This window comes from Procambarus clarkii, chromosome 83 (assembly GCF_040958095.1).
Source record: "Procambarus clarkii isolate CNS0578487 chromosome 83, FALCON_Pclarkii_2.0, whole genome shotgun sequence".
NCBI classification, from domain to species: Eukaryota; Metazoa; Arthropoda; class Malacostraca; order Decapoda; family Cambaridae; genus Procambarus; species Procambarus clarkii.
Window position 1 is genome coordinate 24143803 of NC_091232.1, and position 18002 is coordinate 24161804.

Consider the following 18002-nt stretch of genomic DNA (forward strand, 5'->3'; position numbering starts at 1 on the left):
GAGTCTATAACCTCTGGAAGGTCGTTTACATACACTAGAAACAGGATGTATCCGAGAACAGAGCCCTGTGGAACCCCGCTGGTGACATCTCGCCACTCTAATGCCCCCCTTCACTGTTACTCACTGTTTCCTATTGCTTAGATACTCCCTTATCCACTGGAGCACCTTGCCTTTTACTCCTGCCTGCTGCTCCAACTTTTGTAACAGCTTTTTGTGAGGTACTGTGTCAAAGGCTTTCTGACAGTCCAAGAAAATGCAGTCTGCCCACCCTTCTCTTTCCTGCCTAATTTGTGTTGCTTGGTCATAGAATTCTATTAGGCCTGTGAGGCACGATTTACCATCTCTGAACCCATGCTGGTGGTGTGTTACAAAGCTGTTTTCCTCCAGATGCTTTATGAGCCTTTTCCTCACAATCTTCTCCATCACCTTGCATGGTATACAAGTTAGGGAAACTGGCCTGTAGTTCAGTGACTCTTGCCTGTCACCCTTTTTGTAAATTGGGACTACATTAGCCGTCTTAACAACGTACTAACGTACAACGTAATAACAACGTACTGGAGTGAACGACATGGAAGAAAATGCAGAATAGAACCAATGAAGAGCAGAGGTGCCATAAGCACAATCAGCGAACACTGTATGAACATCAGGGGTCCGCGGTTGTTCAACACCCTCCCAGTGAGCATCATAAATATTGCCGGAACAACCGTGGACATCTTCAAGAGGAAACTAGATTGTTTTCTTCAAGGAGTGCCGGACCAGCCGGGCTGTGGTGGTATGTGGGCCTGAGGGCCGCTTCAAGCAACAGCCTGGTGGACCAAACTCTCACAAGTCAAGTCTGGCCTCGGGCCGGGCTTGGGTCGTAGAACTCCTCTCAGAACCCCATCAAGCAGGTATCAAGCAGTAAGGACCAACATGGTTTCTATAGTGAAGACACTGATGGCACCATGGCTGAACAAAGTCCACATTTTATACACAGATAACTATTATACAAGTCCCTCGCTAACTAGGTTCTTGCTTGAAAATAGAACTAGTGTGTGTGGCACAGTAAAGGCAAGAAGGGAAATGCCAGTATTTGACAATATTCTTGAAGTTGGTGACTGTCAGCTAAGAAAAAGTGATCAAAAACTCTTAGTGCAGTGGAAAGACAAGAGAGAAGTGAACATGTTGACCACCGTTCACAATGGCACAATGGTGGACGGTGGCAGGGTGAAAAGAACAAAACAAATAAAGAGCACCACTTGGTTTCCGAACCCCTTGGGGACGAGACCCGTCGGTTAACATGTAAGTTCGTATACGAGAAATGGAGGAAAAATATATAAAAAATGTGTGAAAAAATCTAGGGGTAAAATCGACAGGTTCATAGCATAAATGCGACCATATTTTGTTTGTACTCACCAATAATTGAAGTCCTGATCTGCTTATGTTGATGACTGATGTTGATGAAGCATAGTTATTTACATGGAAGAAGTGGTAGTGGATGTTGATGGTGTTGGTTTGACTGAAGTTTTTGGGTTGACTGAAGTTGTTGGGTTGACTGGGCCAACATGAGATGAGTCAGGTGCAGGTGATGCAATGCGAGCTTTCTTGGAAGCCATTGCAAAAGACTCTTTAATTGACATTTGTTTCATTCCCTTGGCTCTTGTTTTTAAAAACTTCATATACAAATTGTACTGAGTCATCATGTCCTTAATTTCAAACTCGCTGTTACTCGTGTCCATAAATGCCAGAATTTCTTAAAAAAAATTCTGAATTTTTTCCACATTACAATTTTCCTTTAACGTTTCTTCATCCTCTTCCTCTTCCTCTCCATCTTCTTCATTGCACTCGTCTGGCTTTTTTGCTGTACATACTAATTCTATAATTTCATCATTAGTCATGTTTTGATTGTTTGGGGCTTCTTCATCAAAATCTATCCATCTATCGATGTCATCTTCTATTGTTTCAGTTACCAGTTCTGCTCTCAGCTCAGGGGACTTAATCCCCTTGACATAGGCTAGGAGTTCCTCTCTTAATTTTTTCTTCTCGCTAACTTTCTTCACCGCAAATCCTTCAAAATCTGCCTCGTCATCTTCGTCAGGAAACAGACTTGACGTGGGCCAAAGTTTTTCCAACCATTTCTTAGTGTTGTCTGCTTTACCTCATCCCACGCACTAGCAATAGTCCAGATAGCTGACTTTATTGTGAAGACTTTATAAAAGTCCTTAAGTGTTCCAAGCTGATTATTAAGACGTCTGGCAAACATCCTCTTGTAGTGGTGTTTAAGGTTCTTAATTATTCCTTGATCCATGGGTTGGATCACTGAAGTTGTATTGGGTGGCAAGAACGTTCCAATAATATTGCCATATACTAGCTCATCACCTCGTGGATGCGTTGAACTGTTATCTAACAGCAGCACAACTTTGCTGTTTTGCGGGAGACCAACACTTTTCAGGTGCTCCTTCACCTCGGGTACAAAGTTCTTATTAAACCACTCGACAAATATTACTCGAGACATCCACGCACTTGGCTGGTTCTTATAAATCACAGGGAGGTACCTGGCTGACTTTAAAGCCCTGGGGTTTTTACTAATTCCAATCACAAGTAAGTTTAATTTGTGCATGCCAGCTGCATTTGCACAGCACAACAAAGAAATTCTCTGTTTGTTCTGTTTATAACCATCTTAATCGTCCTCACCACTATGAGCCATCGTTTCTGTGGGAAGCTTATGCCAGTGCAAACCTGTCTCATCAGCATTATAAATTTGCTCTGAAGATAAATTTTGTTCCTGCACCATCTCCGCAAATTTACTTACATACTCATCAGCACCAACAATATCAGCAGATTGTCTTTCACCATGCACTTTAATGAACCTAATGCCATGACGGGTTTTAAAACTTCTGAGCCATCCATCACTGTATACACACTCTTGAGTAATTTTCATTGCTTGGTGAAATTCACGCGCCTTTTCCATGAGCAGCCAGCCTGCCACTGGCTTCTTCATCATCAAACCTCACGTCTCTGTTTGTACTACTCCCACACTGCGTTATCAACACTCTCCACCTTTGCTTTACTTACTACCTTCCTATTTCGTATTGCTTTATCACATTCACTTCTAGAGAAATAGTAAAAAATGATAGGTTTAGCCTTAAGAAGATCAAAAACAGTACTTTTACTAATGCCATATTCAGCGCACACGACACTTCTCGGGACACCACTCTCCACCTTCTTAATTATTTCAACTTTCTTCTCAAATGTCATCACAAGAGTTACAAGAGTTGTTACATTCTTGTACAGCCACTAGTACGCATAGCGTTTCGGGCAAGTCCTTAATCCTATGGTCCCTGGAATACGATCCCCTGCCGCGAAGAATCGTTTTTTCATCCAAGTACACATTTTTTACTGTTGCGTTAAACAGAGGCTACAGTTAAGGAATTGCGCCCAGTAAATCCTCCCCGGCCAGGATACGAACCCATGACATAGCGCTCGCGGAACGCCAGGCGAGTGTCTTACCACTACACCACGGAGACTGCAACCTCTTTCTTTTACGTAACCCGCTTGTAGATGCTTTCACTGACACAATGCGTGCATTTGGAGTCGATATGGTGCACGGATGTTCCTTGATTGTGCTGATATGTAAAACAAAGTCACGGAATGAACACTCCAGTCTCGTGACAAATTCAAACAATGGGAACAATAGACCGTGAGTCTGTGACGTCACAGGGTAGCAGGCGGTGCCCGACACGGTCAGTGAGCAAACTGAACCATCTCCCACCCACCCACCACCACGGGCCGGCATGACGCTTGTCTGACCGCTTCCTTACCCGAACTTGGTTCGTGTAGGATAACCCCAACCCCAGCCGGCGTGAAGCTTGGCGGACTACTTCCTACCCGAACTTAGTTCGTGTAACATGACTCCCCAACCCCAATCGGGAAACTGGAAGTTTCGGATAACTAAAGTTCGTAAACCAAGTGGTGCTCTGGGTAATCTATAAGCCAGACTGTGTGAAGGACTATAACATCAGCATGCGTTTGGTGGATAAATGTGATATGACAGTGAGGTCAGTCGAGTGTGTACAGAAAACAGTGAAGGCGACCAAGTTGTTTTTCCACCTTGTTGACGTAACAATGCTGAACAGTTACAATATGTATCTTGTGAAAACAGATGGTAAACGAAATTTCCATGCGTCCAGTTTTACTGTAGTGACACAATTACTAGAAATGTTTGCCAAACCAATTTCTGGCATATAAATGTTCACTGTGATCCGTTTACCACCAAACAGGTGGTAAACAAAATTTCCGTGTGTTCAGTTTTACTGTAGTGACACATTTACTAGAAACATTTGCCAAACCAATTTCTGGCATATAAAGAGTCATTGTGATTGTGAATGCACCATGCTCCCAAACCCAGGCTTGCTTTCAAGAATGCCTTTCTGACACACAATATAACGAATTTATCACCAACTGGAAAACGTGCAGTAGACCAGTGTGAGTGTATTGTATGTAAGACCACACAAAAGAGGGAACAGAAATGTAAAGTGGTCTTAACTTGGTGCACAACGTGTGAGGTCCCTTTGTGCTATGTCTAATGTTTTGAGGAGTATCACAGTCTCGAGGCCTTCTAAATGTTCAATACTGGTGCAAAAACATGTACATATTGAGTGATACCTGGTTACCAGGTTGATGGGGTTCTGGGAGTTCTTCTACTCCCCAAGCCTGGCCCGAGGCCAGACTTGACTTGTGAGTTTGGTCCACCTGGCTGTTGCTTGGAGTGGCCCTCAGGCCCACATACATCACAGCCCAATTGGTCTGGCACTTCTTGAAGAAAACATTCTAGTTTCCTCTTGAAGACGTCCACGGTTGTTCCTGCAATATTTCTGATGCTCGCTGGTAGGACGTTGAACAACCGTGGACCTCTGATGTTCATACAGTGTTCTCTGATTGTGCCCATGGCACCTCTGCTCTTCACTGGTTCTATTCTGCATTTTCTTCCATGTCGTTCACTCCAGTACGTTGTTATTTTACTGTGCAGATTTGGGACTTGTCCCTCCAGTATTTTCCATGTGTATATTATTTGGTATATCTCTCATGTCCTTTCTAGTGAGTACATTTGGAGAGCTTTGAGACGATCCCAACACTACCTGAGAAGCCATGTTGGTCATTAGCAGGAATGTCTACATTTGTACCCGTATACATTATCATATGTAACACAATTCCTGTTTCACAGTCACAGAGTACAAAGAATTTCAATCCAAATCGGTGGCGTTTGGAGGGAATATACTGCTTGAAGGCAAGACGTCCTTTTAAAAGCACAAGGGATTCGTCAATCACAAGCTTCTGAGCTGGTACGTAGAAATCCCTGTACTTTCCGATAAGTTCATTCAGTACGTGCCTTACCTTCCAAAGCCTATCTTCATCATTTGCAAAGTGAAGACACCTGAGGATTATTGCAAATCGGTCTCGAGACATATATTTGCCAAACATTGGTGTTGGAACAGTATGGTCTTTGCTCCAATAATGATCGATTACGTGTTTGACACAATGTTTCATCAACATACACAGTGCCAAAAACACATACATTTCACCTACAGTCGTATCTTTCCATCGCTGCAAACGTGAAAAATCGGATAACTCCTCCTCATCAATGAGATCACTCGCATATTTGTTCGTCTCCTGAACAAGATGTTCCATTAGCGGCTCATCAAAATATGCAGTAAAATAGTCCATTTCACACATATCTGCACCTTTATCAGGGAAAATGTCTGTAATTCCAACATCCGAATTATCAAAAACAGGAATTTGTGGAACAAAATCTGTCCCATCACTCCACACAAAAACACCGGGTGTCTTTCTAGAGCCAATAGCGGCACCACGGCGAGGAAACCGTGTACCAGGAGCTGAAGCAGGTCTTGGAACAGTAGGGGCGGGCAGGGATGGTGATGGAAAATTCCTCGATGTTGAGGGTCTTTGTTCCTGTGGTGCCATGCGGTGCCGCATGGCTTGGCCAGATGCTGCTGACGCGACAAATTGTCGCTTGGCAACACCACACACTCCTCCACTGGCACTAGCAAAACTATTTTCCGATTCTAAGTCACTAAAACCAGAAAATGATTCACCTTCTTCAGAATCGTCGAGCAAAACATCAATATCTTGCAAGGGAGCACATGAACTGTGTGGTCTTGCTGAAATTGGGGTGGAGTGAGGGCGAGGAGGCATGGGCGAGATGCTAGGCCTAGCCCTGGTGGAGCCAGCATGTTCACACTCGTCGTCGGTCGTATCCACCTCTGAGGGCTGTGTATAGTCATGATCAAAGTCTGAGTCGTCTATATCAGACTCATCACCATCTGGGAACAAATTACGAGTAATTTCGTCCTCGGTCAGAGGTCTCGAGGAACGTCTCGCTGAGCGGGGTCGGTCGTCGGAACGTGATGCGCTCGCCATGGTGTCCGCCGGGTAACTGAGCTCTGTACACAAAGGGGACCCACGCTGGATTTTTTTCCCAGGCGGGGTTTGTTTATGTTTGGTCGAGGCTCGCCGATGACTACCCCTATCCCAGGCGGGGCGTTTAAATTATAGCGCTAGACACGAAATCATATATAAATGATGTGCGCGGTTCCGGTTTTGTCACTGATATCATTTATATATGATATGCGCGGTTTGAGGGTTAATGGGCTAGGTTCTGCCACAATAAGGCAGCGCTTACTTGAAAATAAAACTTTAGACTTACAGTTAGCCTTTGACCACACTCTAGAAACGGCACTGAAACTTTCTGCCTCTTATGCTCAGCCAGGGGCTACAAACGCTGCCATGGCACTCTCATTAGACCTGGAGGACTCAGGAGGACAAGAAAGTGCAGAAGAAAAAGTTGAAACAGTTTCTGCATCTACAACTATTGGCTTAAAGTGCTTCTTTTGTGGTCATACTCGACATCCTCGCAGTCGATGTCCAGCTAGAGAGGCTCTGTGTATGTATTGCAAGAAAAAGGGTCATTATGCTTAGGTTTGCCGATCTCTGGAACAGTCTAAGAGTGCTTCAAACACCCAACAATCCGCTGCTATGCTCACTACTTTAGCTGGGACTTCGCCCTCTTGTCTCAATAAATCAGTGCTTAGCTCTAAGATCAATGGTATTCCAGTCAGTGTACTGATTGACACTGGTAGCTCTGAGAACTTTATTCATAAGAATATTGCCGAGCAGAGTGGGTTACTCGTCTATCCTGACAATGGGGCAGTTTCTATGGCTACTGTATTGTTCTCTTCAAAATTCCTCGGTCAGTGTTCTGTAGACTTAGAATTGCAAGGAGAAACGTACCATGGTGTGAATCTCAAAATGTTACCCGATTTGTGTGCTGATGTGATTTTGGGCCATAACTTCTTACAAAATCATTCTGTGCTCGAGATGGCTTTTGGAGGAGATAGACCTCCCCTTAGAATATGTGGATTAGCTGCCGTCAAAGTTCCGGCTCCATCTCTCTTCAGTAATTTAGCACCAGACTGCAAGCCGATTGCTGTAAAATCCAGACGCTATTCTGAGGCTGACAAGTTGCTTATTGAATCCAAGACCGCTCGGATACTATGTGAAGAGATAATTAGACCCAGTCATTCTCCATAGAGAGCCCAGGTATTAGTAACTAAAGGAGAACATCACAAGAAAAGAATGGTTGCAGATTATTCACAATCAATCAATCTTGACTTCACAAACAACCACGGGGCTTGATGCCTACCCCTTACCGCACATATTTGAGATTGTGAATAATGTTGCTAGATTTAAAGTATACAGCACGCTAGACTTGAGAAGTGCTTACCATCAAGTGGGTTTAACCACTTAACTGCGCCAACCGAGTATTCTCAGTCAGCGGGAAACTGCGCCAACCGAGAAAACTCTTTTTGATTTTTCGGTACCAATTCTAGATGTGTACGAAATGGACTCTTAGGATCTCCAGTGAGAGGCAGCCATCTTGGAAAAAATTCCCAGAATGCCCTAGGGCTGCTGACTGGGTTAGTACTGAATGAGCAACCATGGGTGGCGCACACACCTCTGGCTCCCAAACACCTGTCCGACGCGGTGTTGAAAGATAACGCTGTCGGTGAAATTCAAACCTTATTATTTTAAGAACATAAGGGTCATAATATTGGTGAAGCTAGGCGCAATAAGGACCTAACACAAAGGTCGGATGCAAGTGATACAGCACCTATGAGGACGATACAGCGAGTGTATCCAGTTGTAGCTCTGAGCGTCACCCTTGCAATCCTATGCTATCTACAATTTATTTAGATGATTCATAGATGAATTGTTTTCTGCATTCAGTGATGATGCTTCTGATACAAGTAGTATAAATGAACAGTGTTAGCAGCTTCCATGGTGGTGTTTTCCATAGATATTTTCAAGAATACCTGAATCTCTTCCTGACTGACGGATACTCTTAAGGCTAGCTGAATTTTTTTCTGACTGATGGACACTCTTTGAGGTAAGCTGAAATTCTTCCTGTGTAGGACCACACAAAGCGATATTTCAAGACTATCTTACAAATTGATATTTTCCTATAATCTTTTCAATAATACCTTATGCTTTACAAGCTTGGCTACATACAACCTACAAGTACCAAAGCCAAGGGTGTATGTGAGTGCGTTATTTGCAAGCACACAGAATGAAGAAACAGGAAGCGAAAATTTATCTGTACCTGGTGCACTGAAAGCGAAGTCGCGCTGTGTACCATGGACTACTTCGTTGATTATTACTCACTTCCAAAGTACTGAGTATGTAATACAGTGTGTTATTGTGTAAATAGTGCGTGAAACTGTACATATTGTAATTTTAGTGAATTTTTTTAACAGGTAACAGGAGGGGTTACAATTGAAAAGATCTCTTTGAAAGACCCTCACTGGAAGAGATTCAGTCATTCTGGAAGAGATTCGGACAACCAGGAAGAGATTCAACCATTTTGGAAAAGAATCAGCTATTCTTGAAAATATCTATGGAAAACACCACTATGGAAACCACTAACACTGTTCATCTATCTTCAACACCACGTCGGACAGGTGTTTGGGAGCCAGAGGCACGTGCGCCACCCATTGTTGCTCACTCAGTACTAACCTAGCCAGCAGCCCTAGGGCATTCTGGGAATTTTTTATAAGATGGCTGCCTCTCACTCGAGGTCCATTTCGTACTGAACCTACCGCGCACGCATTTTGAATGGGTACAAAATATTCAAAAGTTGGTTTTTTTTTTGATTGGCGAAGGTTTTCCACCGATCAAGTTTTCTCGGTTGGTGTAGCACAGTGGTTATGGGTTAACACTTTCGCGCTCTCGGCGCTCAAAAAAAAACAATACCCTAGATGCTTTCGGCACTTCGCACGCCTACGCGGTAAGACCGAAAAAGTGTACACTCTTTTGACGGTCCTGACAACAATTGAAGGCGCACGTATTTAAATTTGGTATCACTGTGTTCGCAATGAAATTGTCTATAAGAGCATACCTATAAATTGCCGCCCAAGCATAAGGAGTATCAACACCAAATAAAAAACTATGCAGATCACTCGCCGAGAGCGCCAAACAGCAACAAAATGTTTCCCCTCTCTTAATGGTTGCGAAGCCTACAGTTGTCCTACATCGCTAATTTTGGTGTCATTGGAATCGCAATAAAATTCTCTACACGGACATATGCATATGAATGTTTAATATAGGTAATTGCCCACCCGCAAGAGTGTGTGAAGTGGAGAGTAGTTAGCCGCGAGCGCACTGGCGAAAACACAGCGGGGAAATCATGCTTCGAAAGTTTATACGTTTCCTGACCCTACTTTTCTATGTACGTATTTCTTTTTTATACCAGTGTGTTCGCAATCAAATTTTCTATAAGATGAACTGTATAACATTTGTACAAAGCATGTGTAAGAGAAGCGCCAAATATAGAACCACGTCGCTCAGTATGCGTTCGCGGCAGAAACGAACGCATTGTTTTCGTTCGTTTGATGTTTGTCATGTTTATACTGGTTGAAACATTTTATAATTTGTATGACAGTGATCGCAGTAAAATTCCCTACACAGACATATGCATAACACATACAAATATTTCCCACGTGTTGGATATATCAACGGCTAATGGGAACCCACTGCCACACGTTCGCCACACCCCCAAACATACTTTGTGTATTTTTTTTTTACTCATAGAAGTTTATGTGATATAATATTCATTCTGGTACCAAAAAATTTGCAAATAAATTCTCTACAAAACAAAAGTATCCCCATCCATTTCGGTTAAAAAATGGAATTTATAGAAATATTTTTTCGATTAACGAGAAAAGTAGGCTGTTATGCGGAATCGTAAGAAAAAACAGCGACGAGTTATCTCTAATCTAAAGCGCGAAAGTGTTAAGGTGCTCAAACTTGTCCCCCAGATAAAAATTAAATTGTACAGTAATTGCTCAAACTTGTCCCACAGGTAAACCTGCAGAATGGTAGAAGTTTCTTGCCACTCAAGCATGCGGGTCCACAACCCGTTCTCACACAAGACAGCACATATATGACTTAATGCTTAAAGTCAATATGTTGAATATGAATTAGTAAATATGTGATATATTCCCAGTTACTTTTTTTTCCAAGGCCCAAACTCTTCCTCACGTACCAACTTGCGTCTCACAGTACCCGTCCGTCAACCTAGATAGCAGAATAGTCGTGATTGGTTCAATTATAAGGAAAATTGTACTTTTCAGGTCCCACATGGGTTGTGAAATTTACCTACTATTGTCCATGCTCTTAGAATATTATAGATCAGCTACTTCCTATTGAAGATTCGTACTTTTGTTTTGAGAAATATTAGTTGTTCTTAGTAAATTATAATAAGCACTAAAAATTATTACATAGAATAGCAGTCCTTCACCAATCAATATTATATACCATAGTTGGTGCTTTACAAATCTTTAAAGGATGTTTTGTAGGAATGCTAACAGAAAACGATGGTTCATTGGAATGTCTATGGGGTAAACTACTCTAAACAGGATGGTATTGTGTCAACTATACCAACTACAGGATCGGTATATTGTCCACTACCACCTGTTAGGTGAGTAAGGGGTGCAATACCACCCACAGGATGGGTATGAGGGTCACATCCACCCAGAGGATGAGTATGGGGATCACATCCACCCACAGGAAGGGTATGGGGTCCAATACCACCCACAGGATGAGTATGGCGTCCACTACAACCCACAGGATGGGTATGGGGCTCCAACCACCCATAGAATGGGTATGGGGCTCCAACCACCCATAAAATGGGTATGGGGTCCAATAACACCCACTGGATGTGTATATGGCGTCCATTGCCGCGCGTCGAGCTCGAAAACCGCAGCATTCATCTCAGAACCATGCCTATTTCACGCAGATTCCTTAATAAACGTAAAAGTTTTATATGTCACAAGAAAGATAGAAATATAAGCTTCATTCTAAATACCTTACCATGGGCATATTTAAATTTAAACCGAAGATACGTGTACTTTTATAATAGCCGAGCTCCGACCCCGGACAGATCGATCGACCGAGCAACTCTCAGAACAATGTTTTTTTCACGTGAATTCGTTAGTAAACATATATGTTTTATATGTCTCAAGAAAGACAGACATATAAGCTTCACTTTAAACACTTTACTATTGACATATTTAAATTTCTAATGAAGATTATTGTATTTTAAAAATTACGGAGCTCCCACCCCGTACAGACTGAACGACAGAGCAACTGTCTCTCAGATCAATGTTTATTTCACATAAATTCGTTAATAAACACAAATGTTTTATAAGTCTTAAGCAAGATAGAAATAAGAGCTTCATTTTAAATACATTACAAACGACATATTTATAGCTCAAGTGAAGATACATATGTTTTTATAGTAGCGCTCAGTAGCTTGTCGGGCATGGAGTGCAGACGCCTACGCACTTGCCGATATATTGTATAATTAACAAAGATACGCTAATAAAGCCTAAAATCTTATATGCCTCCAGAAAGACCGATATATGAACATTATTATAATTGCACCAAATGAAATATATCATGTTCGAGAACAATGATATATCAATTTTAAATTAAGTTTCGACTCTCTCTCGGGTGAGAGAGATAGGGCGACTCTCGCCCCATCTATTGGAGATTCTGTGCACTAAATACCCAAAGCTACTCAAACCCTCCTAGCATTATTTAAGTAATGAAGTAATATGGTATATTTACTCACTATAATGTGGGTGCTGAATGCAGAACATGAGAAAACATATATTTACTCCAAACTAATATAATTTCATTATGAAATAAGTAGCATCAAAGGAAGTCGATGGTCCAAGCAGCAATGTTGTGGAGCGACTTATCCAAGATATTTCGTTGTTTGGAAAGTGTTTGTTGGCATATCCAGTTGTCGCACTTCTCTGCTCAAATTATCACAAATTTAAATTATAATGTTAACAAGTAGAATACGTATTTTTAATAAAATCTATCATAACTAGCCAGAAAACATTTAACATTAATTAAAAATTATATGTTTGGAAGTTAAATCGACTTCATAGGACAATGGTTTTGTTATATATACTCGTTATTCGTTGACATGCGTTCGCTACTTAAACTACCATGTACTGTACTTATGTAAAATCTCCCATGTCTCTTCGCTCATCTCACCGAACCCTACAGGCTCTGTGATATATTGTTTAATTAATTGAGATTCACAAATAAAGCTAATAATTGTATATGTTATCAAAAAGGCAGAGCTTAGTTTAGTTCATTTATTATGCACCCCATACCCATCCTATGGACGATAGTGGAGTGTTACAGAGGCACATAATGGGCTCAGGGAATGAGCCCCACAATTCATATAGCCAAGCAAGTTATAATCTTGATAAGCTAGTTACAAAAGTCAATGCACATTGTCACATCAACAATGGGCTCGAGACCGACCACAAGTACAGTTTATAATTTAAGCACTGATGCTCTCCATTGATGGAAAATATACAACCTTTTGAAAATCAATGTTAGTTTGATCTAGATATTGTAATTAATTAACGAAAGTATTTATGTCATCTGAAAGGTAGAAATATAGGCTACATTTAAAATCCTTTGTCATAAATATAACTGAAGTGAAAACGAAGATATATGCGTTTTGATAGTTACTTGATGGCTTGCTCTGAGAGTGTGAAGCCCTGCACACCAGCCAATAAATTGTATAATTAGTTTCCATATATTTTAATTAATCTTAAAAATCTATATGTCAGAAGAAAGGAAGATGTAGCCGTTAATGTGACAACATTTAAAAATATATATATCTTAAGTTAAATAAATAATACCACCTTATCGCCGGTGTCCGGACACATGAAAATTACCTAGGTATCAGTATCCAGCCAGGCGGGGATCACAGGCTGCACAATACTGATAAATTTATGTAATGCACTACATGTGGTCGATCTCGAACCCATTTATGATGTGACGACTTATAGTGAATTTTGTAACTAGCTCATCAAGATTGTAACTTGCTTAGCTAAATGAATTGTGGGGTTCGGTCCATTCATTTTCTTTCTTTATTATGCACCCCATAATACACATCCCGTGGGCGGTGGTGTAAAGGATTACAGAGGCACATAATCGGTTCAGGAACTGAACCCTCTAGTTCGTTTAGCTAAGCAAATAACAATCTTTTGACGCTAGTTACAAAATTATTAATGTACACATACTTATGCATACATGTACATATTCATACGTATACATATATACATACACATACATATTTAATCACCACCACAAATACACACATCAGTTATCTTTTGTGTCACAAGTGATTCAACAAGAGGCTCACAACAGTCACTATACAAGGCACTTTACGTCTATGATGAGTCGCACAGTTACTAGTCTTGCTCCACACCCACCCAACTGGGCGGCAGCTTTACAGTCATGTGCTCCACACCCACCCAACTGGGCGGCAGCTTTACAGTCATGTCCTCCACACCCACCCAACTGGGCGGCAGCTTTACAGTCATGTGCTCCACACCCACCCAACTGGGCGGCAGCTTTACAGTCATGTGCTGCACACCCACCCAACTGGGCGGCAGCTTTACAGTCATGTGCTCCACACCCACCCAACTGGGCGGCAGCTTTACAGTCATGTGCTCCACACTCTCCCAACTGGGCGGCAGCTTTACAGTCATGTGCTCCACACCCACCCAACTGGGCGGCAGCTTTACAGTCATGTGCTCCACACCCACCCAACTGGGCGGCAGCTTTACAGTCATGTGCTCCACACCCACCCAACTGGGCGGCAGCTTTACAGTCATGTGCTCCACACCCACCCAACTGGGCGGCTGCTTTACAGTCATGTGCTCCACACCCACCCAACTGGGCGGCAGCTTTACAGTCATGTGCTCCACACCCACCCAACTGGGCGGCAGCTTTACAGTCATGTGCTCCACACCCACCCAACTGGGCGGCAGCTTTACAGTCATGTGTATGCATTACCTACAGTAAGCAAATTTTGGATACTTCGCTAAGATTTCGAGCAGCACATCATTATGAATGAAGTACTTACACATTTCATGGACACTATTGATGTTGTTATCTTTAAATTCCGAGATTTTTCACATTCCATTACATAAAGACGCAAAGTATGCGAATAGTTCTGCTGACAGAGTTTACATTTAGTCAAATCTACATCATCAGATGTTACAAACTTCCAGAGGTACTTGTAGCTGAGCCTAAACCTAGCAGTGGTAACATCTAGAAGTCTGCTAACATTATTGGATGACCCATAGACGAGCGATTCATCAAAGTTTATACAATATTGTGAAATTGACAGTGTAGTAACATAAATTGGTAAATCATAAATATTGTAAGTTAAGAATCTGATGCATGTGTGTGTGTTGGGGGGGGGGGGGGCGGGGGTTATACCCTTGGTAAGCGAGAGTGGAAAGTAACCTTAGACGTACTGCGGTCAATGTGTGGGGGGGGGGAGAGGGAGGGGGGGAGAGTCAAATCCACCCTCCAACATCTGGACATAGTACCACCAGCCTCCACAACACTCCATCAGCCTCCAGCTGATGCTTGTAGATGCCTCATCTAACCTCACTTATGTCACACATTAACCTACAGTTCCTGTGATATTTCAACTCCTCATCACAGTGGCGTCTCACCAATATAAACTGTATTGGATTTTGTCCCGAAATAGCTATATGCTGGCTGGACGTGTATGTATGTATGTATGTATGTATGTATGTATGTATGTATGTATGTATGTATGTATGCATGTATGATTGGATAGATGGATGGATGTATGTATGTACGCATGCATGCATGTATGCATGTATGTATGTATGTATGTATGTATGTATGCATGCATGCATGTATGTATGTATGTATGTATGTATGTATGTATGCATGCATGTATGTATGTATGTATGTATGTATGCATGTATGAATGGATAGATGGATGGATGTATGTACGCATGCATGTATGTATGTATGTATGTATGTATGTATGTATGTATGTATGTATGTATGTATGCATGTATGTATGCATGTATGAATGGATAGATGGATGGATGTATGTATGTACGCATGCATGCATGTATGCATGTATGTATGTATGTATGTATGTATGTATGTATGCATGCATGTATGTATGTATGTATGTATGTATGCATGTATGAATGGATAGATGGATGGATGTATGTATGTACGCATGCATGTATGTATGTATGTATGTATGTATGCATGTATGTATGTATGTATGTATGGATAGATGGATGGATGTATGTATGTACGCATGCATGTATGTATGTATGTATGTAATGTATGTATGTATTTATATACGCATGTATGTATGTATGTATGTACGTATGTATGTATGTATGTATGTATGTATGTATGTATGTATGTATGTATGTATGTATGTATGTATGTATGTATGTATGTATGTATGTATGCATGCATGTATGCATGTATGTATGTATGTATGTATGTATGTATGTATGTATGTATGTATATATGTATGAATGGATGTACGCATGCATGTATGTATGGATGTATGTATGTATGTATTCCCAATCACGTTAAAGACTCCCCCTCTATCATCCAGTTTAAGAGAAAAACAACTATGTACTAAATAATCGACTCCTTGTAACTTTAATTATGCTGACCTTCCTATCTGTATTCAGACTGAGCCTACCATCATTAAAGGTGATTATAACGCTAGACATAGGAATATTGGTAATTCGCAGTTCAGTAATCGTAACGGCAACTAGTGCCACTATTAGGTAGTCACGATGATGCACAGATTGGGGGTGACCTTGAACCGACGCATATCTACGGAGGTATTCCTGATCTATGTCTCGGTTTCAACGTCTCCCACACTGTGTGCGCCTCGTCAATAGTGCCAGTTAAGGCGTCTGATCATCTGGCCATATTAGCCACTGTAAGCATTGGCAGTTCTATCCTCCCTGGTGGAGTGTTCAAGCGGAAGAGGCTGGCTGTGCCCATCGATCAACGAGACAATCTTGTTGCTCATGTGTCAGAATGGTGCAGTCATCTGAGCCTTCATCAGTTGAAGATTTTAACAATGAGCTCACAGGTACTATCAACCAGTTTATAGAATCACTTGATCCATCGTCCAGGCCACGTAACCCAAATTACACTGGTCATAGCACTTATGTTTATTATAATGATTCTAAATTGCAGACACTAAAACGCACTGCCAGAATAATTGGACTAGCTTGTAGAAGGACCCGCACTGCTGAAATGCTTCGGCTCTTTCAAGCGGCTCTGGCTAAGGCCAGGGAACGTATGGTGGAGCTGAGGCAGACAGACTGGGAAACTTTTGTCCGTGGTTTCAATTCTCACACGCCACTAAGTCGGGCATGGAAGGATATCAACAAGATCAAAGGGAAAAATGCTGCAGAGATCTCGTACCCTAATCCTCTGCACAGAGCAAATGAGCTTGTTGGTGCTTGGGCCACGACTTCCATGGCTTTGACAGTCTTCCTCTACCCTCACAGAATGAATTAAATGATAGATATACTGATAGGGCAAGGCTCCTTGACTTCATGCTTCATCAAGAGGATGACTGTGACATGCTTTTTACTGAATACGAACTAGATTCTGCTCTACATAAAGGCAAAGCTACATCACCCGGGGAGGATGGAGTTACTGACGGCATACTGCATATGCTTCTGCTAGTTCCAGGGAATACCTTTCTTCAATTGTATAATATGAGCTATGTAACTGGGGAGCTTCCTAAGTCATGGACCAACAGTGTTATTATTCCCATTCCTAAACCTCACCAGCCGAGTGCTTTTCGCCCAATCTCCCTCACTAGTTGTCTCTATAAGTGTCTTGAGAGGATGGTTCTCAACCGTCTCCTTTACAAAATTATTAATATGTTGTCTCCCCAGATATATGGCTTTATGCATGGAAAGAGTGTACATCACTGTATTACCACATTCCTCACCCTGCATACTGATAGGTCATACACCACTTTCCTAGATCTTAAGTCAGCCTTTGACATTGCTAACCCACACGTCATTCTGAGAGAACTTGCTAAAATAAATGTTGGAGGATGGCTTCTACGGTGAATAAGAGGCTATCTATCCAACAGGAAGTCATCTGTACTGTTCCATGGGCATAGGAGTGTAACGAGATTTTTTGAACTTGGCACTCCACAGGGAGGTGTCCTCAGTCCTACTCTGTTCAATGTGTTAATCAGTGCACTTTTAAACTTTGTAACTAGAAGGTCCAGCGAACACATCATTAGCTATGTGGATGATATACTGATCCACACCAATGGGTATACCAACACCCAAAATGTTCTGAACTCTGTATTGTCCACATGTCAGGAACTATGCTTAGTCATCTCAGTAGAGAAAACAAAGATCCTGAACCGACACCCACCCAGACGGGGTGGGGCCGATTGCAAAATGCAGTTGGATGATGGCTCTCTGCTCGACTAGTTACCAGATACAAATACCTTGGTCTTGAGGTTCTACTGTACCGCAATGTTTAGCCAGACTGGGTCGCCAATGTAG